Genomic DNA, 12988 nt, shown 5'->3' with positions numbered 1-12988 from the left:
AACTAAGTAAAGTCCAATCAAAACACGAAACTTAACGTGAAACCAAGCAACTGCCAATCAATACATGAAACTCAAAGTGAAAAACGTTAAAGTTGATAGTGTTAAAATTAAAACATTAAACTAAGTAAGGTCCAAGTCAAAACAAAAGACTCAAAGTAAAACTAGGTAAAGTCTGATCAAAACATTAAACTCCACGTGAAACCAAGCAACTGTCAATCAATACATGAAACACAAAGTGAAAAAACATTAAAGTTGTATAGTAAAACAGTAAACTAAGTCCAATCAAAATAAGAGACTCAAAGTAAAACTAAGTAAGGTCCAATCAAAACAAGAGACTCAAAGTCAAACTAAGTAAAATCCAATCAAAACATGAAACTCAACGTGAAACTAAACAACTCCCAATCAATAAATGAAACTCAAAGTGAAAAACGTTAAAGTTGATAGTGTTAAAACAAAACATGAAACATTAAAACAAAGGTGTCAAGTGAAAACATTATTAATGACACTGCCAAGGCAGCAGAATCATTAGATGATTGTCATGCACATTATTATATAACAGCAAAAATACCCTGTTTGTGTCCATAATGTTGTCCATTTATTTATGTTTGAATGTATCATCGGCATACTTATATCCAACTGATACGTTAAACTCGATAACGTGCGTGAGATTGTAGCATAATACTGATTACAATAATAATTTAGCAATAATTAAAATACCCTGTTCTAAAGTTTCACCACTGATCTACATAAAAAAAAAACTTCTACACCTTGAAAAAGGTAATAAATTAGAAAATCATTGAATACTAATGAATTTTATCATTCTCCAAAGTAGATAATACCTTTAAAGTGTTTTGTAAATCTTTAGGTATTTCTATTTACCAATAAGAATATCAGTAGTTTTGGTATTATAGATACAACAATAAAGGAATCTGGTAGTGTATCTCAGACTAAGGAACGTAACATTAATTTATAAAAAAATCAATAAAGCAAGTGTTTCATTGCTGACATGAACGCTATCGCTTATGTAATTTCAGACTTGAAACTCTTGAAATTCAGAGAAAAACCACATTCATTTCATTATTACATAGTACCAGTGAACCATCAAAATTAACTCTCAAATTCACAATGTTGCATTGTGATGAAGCATGAAAATTTAATTCCCAAATCCAGAACGTTTTGTGACACATCAATGAACCTTCAGAATTAGTTTCCAAATAAATAAAGAAAAGAAAAAACGTTTTGTTAAATTCGGCTTCCAAGGTTGTAAAAGTTCAAAGTTTCAGGAACAACTTGTTTTATCACCTTTGATCAGTGATACTCTAAATTCGCTTTTCACTGAATCCAGCACTTTCTTGATAGAGCCTTTTATGTGATTTACCCGACTATTTTAAATATCGAATTTCAATACTAACAAAACATATTCTTGTGTACATGTTCTAACTTTTTATCTTGGTCAAATTTTGTTTTGTTTGTTTGTTGAGTTTCTCGTAGGCCAACAACACAAGGGCTAGCCGTCACAAATTTTTAAGTGATAGACGAGAGGGAAGGAAGCGTGTCAACACCATTCACCGCCAACTCTTGGGCTAATCTTTACCAACGAATAGTAGGAGTGGTCGTTACATCATAATGCCTCTCACGGCTGAAAAGGTAGGCATGTTCGGTGAGGGGAATCGAACTTGCGACTCGCCGATTGTGAGACGAGTGCCTTAACCACTAGACCATGATAGACTCTCCCAAATTCTGAAATCTGAAGGGAATCTGTAACAACGCGTCCATGACTGTCACATTTGGTTTTCTATGAGAGGCTATATTAAAATATTAACTAAAAGAATCAAGACAATGCAACCGATCACTTCTAAGGTAATAAAACAACTTCGTGGGATACAACAGCAAGAGAAGAATGATTATTCATTAGTCCCGTTCACATGCAAGTCTTCCTATGTTGAACGACATCCAGGTCCTGATTGATTTAAGACCATGAAGCACTTTTACAAGTATTATTTTTAACAGGTAGACCATCAGAAAATGTCATATTGATTTTGAATACAGGGGGTCTGAAAAGTCTGGAACCATAGGCACTTGAACAAGTTTCACAGAATGTATTTCACATGGTGTCTGAAAAGTCTGGAACCATAGGCACTTGAACAAATTTTACAGAATGTGTTCCGCATGGTGTCTGAAAAGTGTGTAATCATAGGCGCTTCAACAAATTTTACAGAATGTGTTCCACATGGTGTCTGAAAGGTCTGGAACCATAGCCACTTAAACAAGTTTTACAGAATGTGTTCCACATGGTGTCTGAAAAGTCTGGAATCATAGGCGCTTGAACAAATTTTACAGAATGTGTTCCACATGGTGCCTGAAAAGTGTGGAATCAAAGGCGCGTCAACAAATTTTACAGAATGTGGAAAAATCTGGAACCATAAGCACTTGAACATGTTTTATAGAATGTGTTCAACATGGTGTCTGAAAAGTCTGGAATCATAGGCGCTTGAACAAATTTTACAGAATTTGTTCCACATGATGTCTGAAAGTCTGGAACCATAGGCACTTGAACAAGTTTTACAGAATGTGTTCCACGTGGTGTCATTGTAGTTCGAAACTTGACCTTCTCGTGATTTGGCAGCACCAAGATTAAGAAAAGCTGCAAATTACTTATCGCTCCAGACTTTTCGGATACTCTGTAGGTCAGTGTTTCCCAAACTTTTGTCATCCACGCCCCACCCCTCCTTAATAAACATGGTTTCTTGCGTGCGTCCCCTTCCTTCCTGTTTTTTAAATGAGTGAATTAAGTAAGGAGATATAATACACGGGTACACGTTAAAATGCTATATGTGTTGTAATAAGTACTAACTATTTTCATTAATAAGAATATATTAAAACGCTTAATCTTGCACTATTGACTCTACCCTAATCGCTTGCGCGCCCCCCTCCAAAGATAATTTACCCTCTCACGGGGGGAGGGGGGACAACGCCCCACGTTTTGAAAAACGCTGCTCTATATTATTGTCCGATCTCTCCTGCAAAACCCAAAAACAGAATTACAATTATATACGCAGCCTGATACCGGCAACATTTGCACTCAAGCGAATCGACGGTATCCTGTAACACCACAGTACAACTGTAATTATCGTTCATAGTTATATATACAGAGCTTACTGTTCATGTACTGCAACGCCCACGAACATCTGTATACATGATCTGCTAAAGCATATAATGCAATTCCTACACACAATTGTTCATGCAGTCTCATTTATATATGTTGCAACATCCACACAGAGTTGAATCTTCTTTCACTTACACCTGTAGCCGGGGGCTTGTTTTATATTTAATGCAACCCCTCGAGAAACAGTTGTAGAGATGGCCTGTTATACAAATAGTGCGTAAATTCTATCGCTTGTTTTTCTTATATTGCAACAACCAGTTAGGACTGAAGCTTGTACTTTAACGCAGTATTGCGGGCACGGCTTGCTAAACAAACACTGCAACGCCCACGGCAATTTGTAAGCATAGCCTGTTAAAATGTATACTGCAACACCTACGAACAACAGCAGACCCAGCCTGCTACCGAAACTTGAACTTTCAGTTAGTGACCTAAACTATGAGTCTGGATTTACGTGTAGTTGATGGATTTTGTTGAAGCCTCGAGAACGAGGAATACAAAAAATAGCATCTAATCATAAACATTGTAGTGTTTCACGTAAACAGGCGACATTAAGCTGTAGTTTGTTGGAAGTTGTGTAAGTTAAAATAACATAATTTACGTAAGTTAGTTACAAGCTGACGTGGAAAGACTTGTTAATTATTATGAGAAGTGTTTCTAGAAATTTATTTTGATGTACGATGATTCTCCTGACTAAATACTATTTCACAGTAAAATATAATAATGATAATACGATTTTCAAAAGACGCCTTGAAATTTAAGATATATTGAAACAGATCCAAATTTAGGCGCCTTAGGCTTTGCTTTAAAGCTGGTGTAATTTTTGTTTAGGTTTATAAAAAAATACAGCAGTAGTATCCAAACCACTATTTTAAATATTGAAATTAAATAAATGTATTACATATATATTCATTTGATGTAGAAGACACTGTTTTTGTATATATATATATATAGTTTGTATTGATAACAAAGCTATTCAGACAATGTGCAGTTGTCCCTAATTCCGAATCTACCAACAAGAGGAAAGGCAACTATTCACCAGCACTCTACCATTCGCAGTTCATACTAAGAGATTGACTGTCACTTTTATAATGCATCTACAGCTTAAAATAGGAGAAACATTTAGTGGTATCGCACGGTTAAGAACACGACTCGCCATCTCCAAAATTCTGAGTCACAAGGTCAAATCGCGCCCTAGAAATCATTAACAAAGGCCTTTTTTAACAAATATGTTTTATGTTACTCAGAAAACAGCTGTTACTCATCTGTTTTTCTAATAGGGATTTAATTATTTACACTCTCAAAATATTAAAACTTTCTTTTTAAACAATGCACACATTTTCGGCCAGGATATCCTTTTTCATGTGCTAGCTCTAAAATAATTTTATAGCCGTCCCCAGTGGCTCAGTGGTAAGTCTGAGGGCTTATGACGCTAAAAATCATGTTTAGATACCCGTGTTGGGCACATCATAGATAACCCATTGTGTAGTTTTGCGCTTAACAATAAACAAACAAAATAATTTCTGTCTTCTTTTTATCAGCTGTATTTTTGTGCGTCAGCAATAGCAAGCGTGGGGGGGGGGGGCGTATACCCGTTTCGATTTTATTACTCATCTGGATCTCTATCAGCCTACCCTCAAATTTAAATTTATTTTGGGCAGGATTAGAGTAAATTAATCTGTGAGATCTTGGACATGGTAAACTATATCATTCGAAAGGGTTTGACCTCCTGAGTCCAAAACTGTAATTAGATCTCAAATTGGTCAAGAGATGACGGACTTGTGAGCTAAAAGTTTGTACTTGAAAAAAACCTCAGAGCCGTTATGCCGCGGATAAAAATGAAAAACGGTTTTATATTTTGAGAGTGTGGATCATTACAAAATGAACTGTACACTTAGAAAGGCACTACGTAACTTAAAAGAAGCTTTGTGGGTTGTGTCAGAATTTTGCACAAAGCTATATAAGGACTATTTGTGCATACTATCCCAAACAGACTATATGTAAGGCAGCTAGTTAACAGCACCCATCACCAACTCTTGCGCTACTCTTGCCTAATCGAATAGTGAAATTTGACCGTCACACTTACAATACACCCAAACGCGTTTTTTATTAGAACCATGAATTCTCAATTTGATAGTTCGGTCAGGTTAACAATTAGGCTACGCCCGTCAACAGCTCTTAGCTTTAACGGTGTAAATGGATATGATAATTAGAAATATGCCAGTTGTTTCGTAGCTAATAAAGCACCCACGGCCTAAAAGTGCGGAACGAGATTATTTTTTGGTCGTAATGGAACGCGAACCACAGTACTTCAGCTCCACAGCCCGAAACGATAACTAAACTTATTGTATCCATGCCTGCATTCAATGTACTCAAAACAGCTAAGTTAATTACATACTTACTGTTCAATTTATTACCTTCTAGAACAACCTTGTTATGCCTAATATTGTATCACTGAATATAAGTATAAAAGTAAACCAAAATAACACCCGAACTTTACAATTTGTCATGGTAACTTGAATGTTGAAACCTTGGACTCCAAGGTTGGATCAGTAAAGCGTATCGTTAGCATTCCGAACTATACAATACTATATAAGACAATCCAAAATATGGGAAGAAGGGCACAGCCCGCGTGACTCTAGTTCATGTGCGGGATCTTGGTTGTTTTTTATTTATATCTGACACCAATAGTATAAAGTTTATCTTTTCATCCTATTCAGTTAGTAATTATTCTAATATACTTCCTAAAGTATATATTTATTCAGTATGAAAAAGGTGTTTGGTAAGAACACCGTGTTCTTTTTTGTGTCCTTACAGTACTTTTATGAAGAAAATGTACGATAATTATGCCGCCTTGCAGTATAATGCACATACAAACAAACATGCAATTTACCAATGTCTTCAAGACGTATATAACGAAAATTCATATATTTGTCCCCATCCATGCGTACGAAACAGAATTTTCAAACTGACGAGTCTCTGCAACTCGAGAAACAATAGAAGTTTATCAGTTCAACAGAAAACAAGCAGATCGTATTTTCTAATTCCGTACTTAGGACGTTATACGTTCGTCACTAGCATATAACATGTTAATTAATGTACCATAACGATGTGAAAAATGTCCTCTACTTACACTGCACGCATCAAAAGATGTATTGAAACAATATTCAATACATAATAACTCCAGTTTTCTACAGCCATCTACATTGTACGCATGTAAACATAAGATCAGTAACTGCATTGCAGACAGTTTACGTAGTCAAATTCGTCAGACATTAAGAGCAAAGGACTATAAAAATATGCACATATGCTTATCTTCGCCTGAGTCAACATAATAATAGTCACATTACTTACAACATTTGTTGTCATGACAACATAATAAATACAGATATGAAGCTATAAACAGCACCTCAGCAGTGCTAATACGACCTGGCATGACCAGGTGATTAGGGCGCTCGACTCGCAATCGCCGGGTCGCGAGTTCGAATCCCCGTTATGATGTTACGGTCAATCCCGCTATTCGTTGGTAAAAGAGTAGCCCAAGTGTTGGCGGTGGGTGGTGATGACTAGCTACCTTCTCTCTAGTTTTTCACTGTTAAATTAGGAATGGCTAGTGCAGATAGCCCTTGTGTACCTTTGCGCGAAATCCAAAACAAACTAACAATTTGTTCGTAGTTACCGCTAGGAAACTTTGTTAACCTTATTATATATCACTAGGAGCAGGACAGACTATTGTTATAATATACATTCGTAATTTCTACTAGGCAGTACTATCAAACTTACCTATATACCACTAGATGGCAGGATATATTAGTGTTATTATATACTTACGTCATTACCACTAGGCAACAAAATACACCAAATCACGCCCTTTGTGATTTTTAATTCCTAAAAACCTGACTCTTCCAGATCCAGCTTTGTGACGTCTATGATCAACTAGACTAGTTTTTATGTCAGACACAGAAAATTACGTTTCGTCTAAGTGCACATTCTTTAAACAATATTAGATTGTATTTGAGGCTGACGCGCGAATTCTGACGTTACCTATGCCCAAGGGATAATTTTATATCTTAGTTCTTCGGATCTGAAATAGTAGAATTTTTCAAATGTTCCATCCGAGCTTTTAACATTATGAAAAGAGAAAGGCAGATTTATGTGAAGTATGTATTTACATATCTAGGAAGCATACTGAAGCTTTTGTTTACCACCATAAAAAACATATTTAATTTTTAAGTGAAAGCACACATTGTCATGAATTAGTTAAAATGTTAAAATTCTGGCAAAGTTACATTCAAATTATGTTTTTTCAAGTGTAGACTGTGCGTGGGAGTTTTGAGTTCGTAATGAAAATGTAACAACTGCGACACTTGAACCGAAGTTTTATTTTTACAACGTCTATATAATGTAAAAAAAAAAAAAATCAATTTCTTAGTTTCAAGTAATGGCTTACTCCTAATAACAGAACATAATTGGCCAGTATCACTGGTATTGATTTTTGTAAAATATCTTTCACGTTCAACGTCGAGTTTTTCTCTAAATTTTTGGATATCCCCTTACAAATCAAATTTACTTTCGACATCTCCTGTAACTTTCTATGAATAATTGTTAAAGCGACAACGAATTTCAACATCAGTATATTTAATCATACGGAGATGTTTGTAAAATTGTCATATTCGTTGCACACCTCCTTACGTGTATATCGTTGTTTCAGGAACGAATGTTAAAACCCTTGTTAACATAATTCCGGGGCGCCATGCAGATGCGTGTGTATACAGATAAATAAATAGAAACACGCATGTTTGTTCTGAAATACATAGACACGAGTTTTACATGTTAATTCAGTTTTAAAAAGTGAAATTTTCCAACATTTACGAACAACGTGTTTCGAGATACAGACAGTTTGACATTCACAAGCTCCAGGGGTACAAAGCGTATGTTAAACAATAGCTCAAGATTAATCTTTCTACAAACCCTCATTCTGAATATTGAACTAATCGTTTATTTAAAAAAAAGACGTTTATCATGGCTTAATCAGTCGAAGAATATCTTTCAATGAGCCTTCAAAGTAATATATGGACGAGTGCTAAATGAAATGTTAAAATCGCCATCTTTCTGTCTTCTAGTTCTGTATAAACTTGTAATGTGAGGAATAAAGGCACAGTCTGCTATTGAATATGTGGTTAAAACCTGATAAATAATACTCAGTGATTTGTAAATGTTGACACACACGGAGGCAAGCATGATGGTGAGTTCTTAAATAAAAACTATGATGACTTACTATAAAGTTACTTTGTCTACAAATGTAAAATATTAGCCTAGTGATGTGATTTCTTTATTATTTCCGGGTCCATTATTCAGCAATTTATACAAAAAATAGTCATTATTTAATAAAAAATCATGGTTGCAGTTAGTTTTCTCTTAAGCCTAATCTTGCCTATTCACGGAAAATCAAGTTATAACAGCTGACTAGTGTTTGTGTGTTTGTTTTTTTACACTTTTGCGTTATAAATCCATAGACTTACCGCTGATCCATGGAACGGATAAACATAATTCCAAATATTAACTGACACTTTATGTCCTTTGGCAACAAGGACAAGCGTAGCGGCCTAAAGAAACTGCCTGTAAATTGGACATCTGTATTATATATAATACTCTGGATTTTTCAGAGAATCTCGATCAAAAACTTTCGTTTTTGGGTCAAATAATTGTTTTTATTTTTTTATAGTTTACTTTCAATTATACTGTGGGATGTATGTATTATTATTATAAAATATAGCTCACATAAATCGTTGCACTGAAACGCAGTTTTGGTGTTAGGTTGAAAACAAATATCTGTGTGTGAAAATTTTGTCATTCGTTTATTTTCAGGAATTGATTTTAAGCAAAAAATCATCAACCTGGATGGAACACCTGTGAAACTACAGATATGGTAAGATAGATAGAAATAAAATATGTTTAATAACTAAAGGACCAGTTTGATATGCATCCTTTTGTTAAGTAGTGTATTTTTGAATTGTTACAAAGAAATAGTCTTTGGATATTATTTGATGCTAGCAGAGACCCACAAATCATTTGAGGTCAAATTAAAATCCTTGTTGCAACAATACTTCTTCAAATACAGGATTCCTAGAATAGTACAAAATAATTATAATCGCAGACACCGAAATCTACAAGTCCATTTGTCTTAGGCCTAATATTAGATAAGCCTTTATTAATTGATAGAGACATTCTAACACTGTAACTTGTGTACGTTTTATGCTTTAAGTTTAGTTAGGGCTAAACTTTATCGTACTTAATACTATGAATAAATAAATATAAAATGTTATTCTACGACCTAACGTTACACCGTTTTACAAATTTTGATAAGCTTTTAATATTTTGTGGTACAAAATGTCTACTAAAGTATATTTACATCCGTTTTTTGTTTACATCCATTGAAATGAAAATGCGCGCACATGTACATTTTGATAGTAAGGAGCACACATTTTCTGGACAGACAGAAACTATTATAATAGATTTGGTAAATTGTTAGGAATTTATTTTCACGTGAACTTGAATAAAAATAGTAGTATTAATACGTTAAAAGAAATGGGTTATTAATATACTCTTTTATTATTGTGAGTATTGTTTTACTGCAATTATATACTTATAGTTTCATACACATAAAATATAATGTGCGAAGCTAAGCAGGCTTCATTTTGGTGGAAAATGTTTGACATTAAGGACATTTAATTAAGAGCAGAGGTTGTGTGATGCAGAGAAATCCCAATAAGCAAAACTAAAATATATGAAATATCACGACAACTAAATAATTATTTCACAGATATCGTCCAACAAATGCTTTTAGTTTAATTGTTTGAAGCATATTTTATGTTTACGTTTTAAATCAGCATAAAAAATGTAAAAAAAAACATAATAAGGCAAAAACGAGAGAACGAGGGTTCATATGACATAAAGCAGCTGTTTTCAACCCTTGTGTTTTAGTTACACAAACGTATTTAGTCTTTATCGTAGCTAATTACTCCCTGTCCTTGCTAACTCGTGAGCTTACAACCTTTGTGACAGTATGCTTTCCTGTATTTTTCCTCATAAAAAGGTTTGTTTGTTTGTTTAGCACAAAGTCCCACATTGGGCTATCTGTGATCTGTCCATCGCAGGGAATCAATTGAACTCAGGATTTTATCGTTGTAAGTCCGTAAACTTGACGATGGACTCCTCATGAAACGAAGAAGAGTTTTCAAGAAAACTGGCTATATACTTACGCATGGAAAAACAAATACTGGTAATGTTCGTGCTCATATTTAACATAAAACTGTCTTTACGATTATTTTTGTTATGATGCAGTCTTAGTTTGTCCCACGCTTATATGCAGCAACCTCTTCAGATGTTTACGACTTATAAAATAGTTCCTCATTGACAGCCTTTATCAGTATTAACCTTTCTAGACTTCTGGAACCTGAACAGTGGAGTTTCACGTGGCAATTTCTATTGCAGCAATAACTTATACAGAACTGGTAAATTCTATTGCAGCAGTAACTTGTACAGAACTGGCCACGTCTATTGCAGCAATAATTTAAATGGTACTGGACACATCTTTTCAACAGTAACCTATATAGAACTGGCCACATATATTGTAGTAATAACTAATATAGAATTGATCATATCTATTGTAGCAGTAATCTATATAGAACTGATCACATTAGAAGGCTTATATATAACGCTAAAAATCAGATTTCAATACCCGCGGTGAGCATAACACAGATAGCCCATTATGTAGCAAAGGAAACTAAAGTTTTCGCGTTTACTTTAAATATTATGTATCACTAGCACCGTTTTTCGCGCTCCTAAAATTGATATTTGTAGGTAAAAAAAAAAACAACAACAATAGACTGAAGGTGTTTTTATGTAGTTTATCGTATAGTTTCTTCGCTGTTTGTACCTCAGTTATAGACCTTTTTACTGCGCCTAAAGTTGTTTTTCTGCTAATACACAAAATACAGCTACATTTCGGTTATACTAAAGGTTAAGAAAATCAGAATACATATCAGATAAAGAATGGTACTTAACACAAAGTTACATCAAACTTTCTAATGATGTCTGGAAAGACGTCAGTGCAGAAGACTGTAACGTGACTTATCTTGGAAATGGATTTCTTGGCGTTTTTTTTTTCTTCTTCTTCTTGTTTGTTGCTTCGTTGCAAGTTTCTTTTTCGTCTTTACCAGTTTACCAATAACTTCTGTATCCTCTCTTTTTGTATTAATATATTTCTCCTGTTTCTGTCTGTTTCAGCGTAAAGTGATATTTTAATATAAATTCTGTGGTTTTAGCGAAAACAATGATACATAAAAATGTGTGTATGTTGTATGTCCATGTAACTACTTCGCAGGGTGTGGATGGATCTTCACCAAAATTGGTATGGAGGTTCATTAGGTCCTTGCGGGGGTACATACAATTTGGGGTTTCACATTTTGTGTTTTGCAGTTTTTATAGTTTCTGCGTTTTTTACAATTACATATAAGGGAAGCAACTTTTCATGTCCTGAGATAACCTTTCATTAATCATGAATTTATATAATTTGTAATAACTTTAAGAGTATATTTGCAGGGATTATTTAATACCATTAAATAAACTGTAACTGATACTTTTCTCGCCAGGCTTATATACTAACAAAGAGGCTTCGCCAAAATTCGCGGAGTTCCACGATAATTCGAGAAATTCGGTCACGCATGCTTATTGTTCAACTTGCAGGATATCTTAAAATACAAAGTATTACAATATAAATTCTTTAGTACCCGTGTTACAGAGAGTCAGAATAAATAAGAAAAGCGTATGAATCATATTTAAAAATAGCTGATATCCCTCTCGCTTTTCTTGAGCTGCAAAATTCATTTTGCATCTTCAACATTTTGTATGATTTTGAACTTCGCGCAAAGCTACACGAGACCTATCTGTGCTAGCCGTCCCTAATTTAGTAGTGAAAGACTAGAGGGAAGGCAGTTAGTCATTAGCACCCACCGCCAACTCTTGGGCTACTCATTTACCGACGAATAGTGGGATTGGCTGTCACATTATAACGCCCCCACGGCTGAAAGGGCGGGCATGTTTGGTGGGACGGGGATTCGAACCCGCGACCCACATTCAGCATTTTCTAGTGCTTCTTTCTGTCTTACACACTATTTATTCTTCATATGAGTTATAAGAATTGCATTCTATGTTTATATGTGATTCTAAAAGCTTATGAATGAAGGCAAGGAACAATATATCATAATTAAGGATGCACGGTACCCGACTAGATATTCGGCCCCGGCCGGGTATTGGGCTACCCGGTAATACTCGGCCGAGTGTCGAAGTTAGGCATCTAAGCTCTAATCTTTGTGGCAATTAACGCGGTACTGAAAGCTACAGTCAATAATTGGTTTAGTAAAAAAAACGTATTCCGGGCAACAAAAACTGACCGCCCGCTGAATGTCGGGGATACAGAGAACAATAGGGGTTAATAAATTTGGTTTGTTTGTAACTAAGCACAAAGCTACACAATGGGCTATCTGTGCTCTGCTCACCACGGGTATCGAAACCTGGATTCTAGCTTTGTAAGTTCGCAGACATGCCGCTGTGCCACTGAGGGGCAGGGTTAATAACAGGCATGGTTTGAGAAGTTGGGGCTAGGCATTGAAAGTTGTAAGTAAAACTTGAATGTTCTGTTGGTGATTATTCGGTTAAATGTATTAAACGTCAATTTTGTTTATGTTTCTAATTTTTGTGTATGTTTTTGTTTTGTTTGTTTGTTGTTGTTGCTGTTTTTTCTATGTGTGTGTGTGTGGTAGG

This window comes from Limulus polyphemus, unplaced genomic scaffold (genome assembly GCF_000517525.1).
Source record: "Limulus polyphemus unplaced genomic scaffold, Limulus_polyphemus-2.1.2 Scaffold131, whole genome shotgun sequence".
Lineage (NCBI taxonomy): Eukaryota > Metazoa > Arthropoda > Merostomata > Xiphosura > Limulidae > Limulus > Limulus polyphemus.
This window is presented reverse-complemented; position numbering follows the sequence as displayed.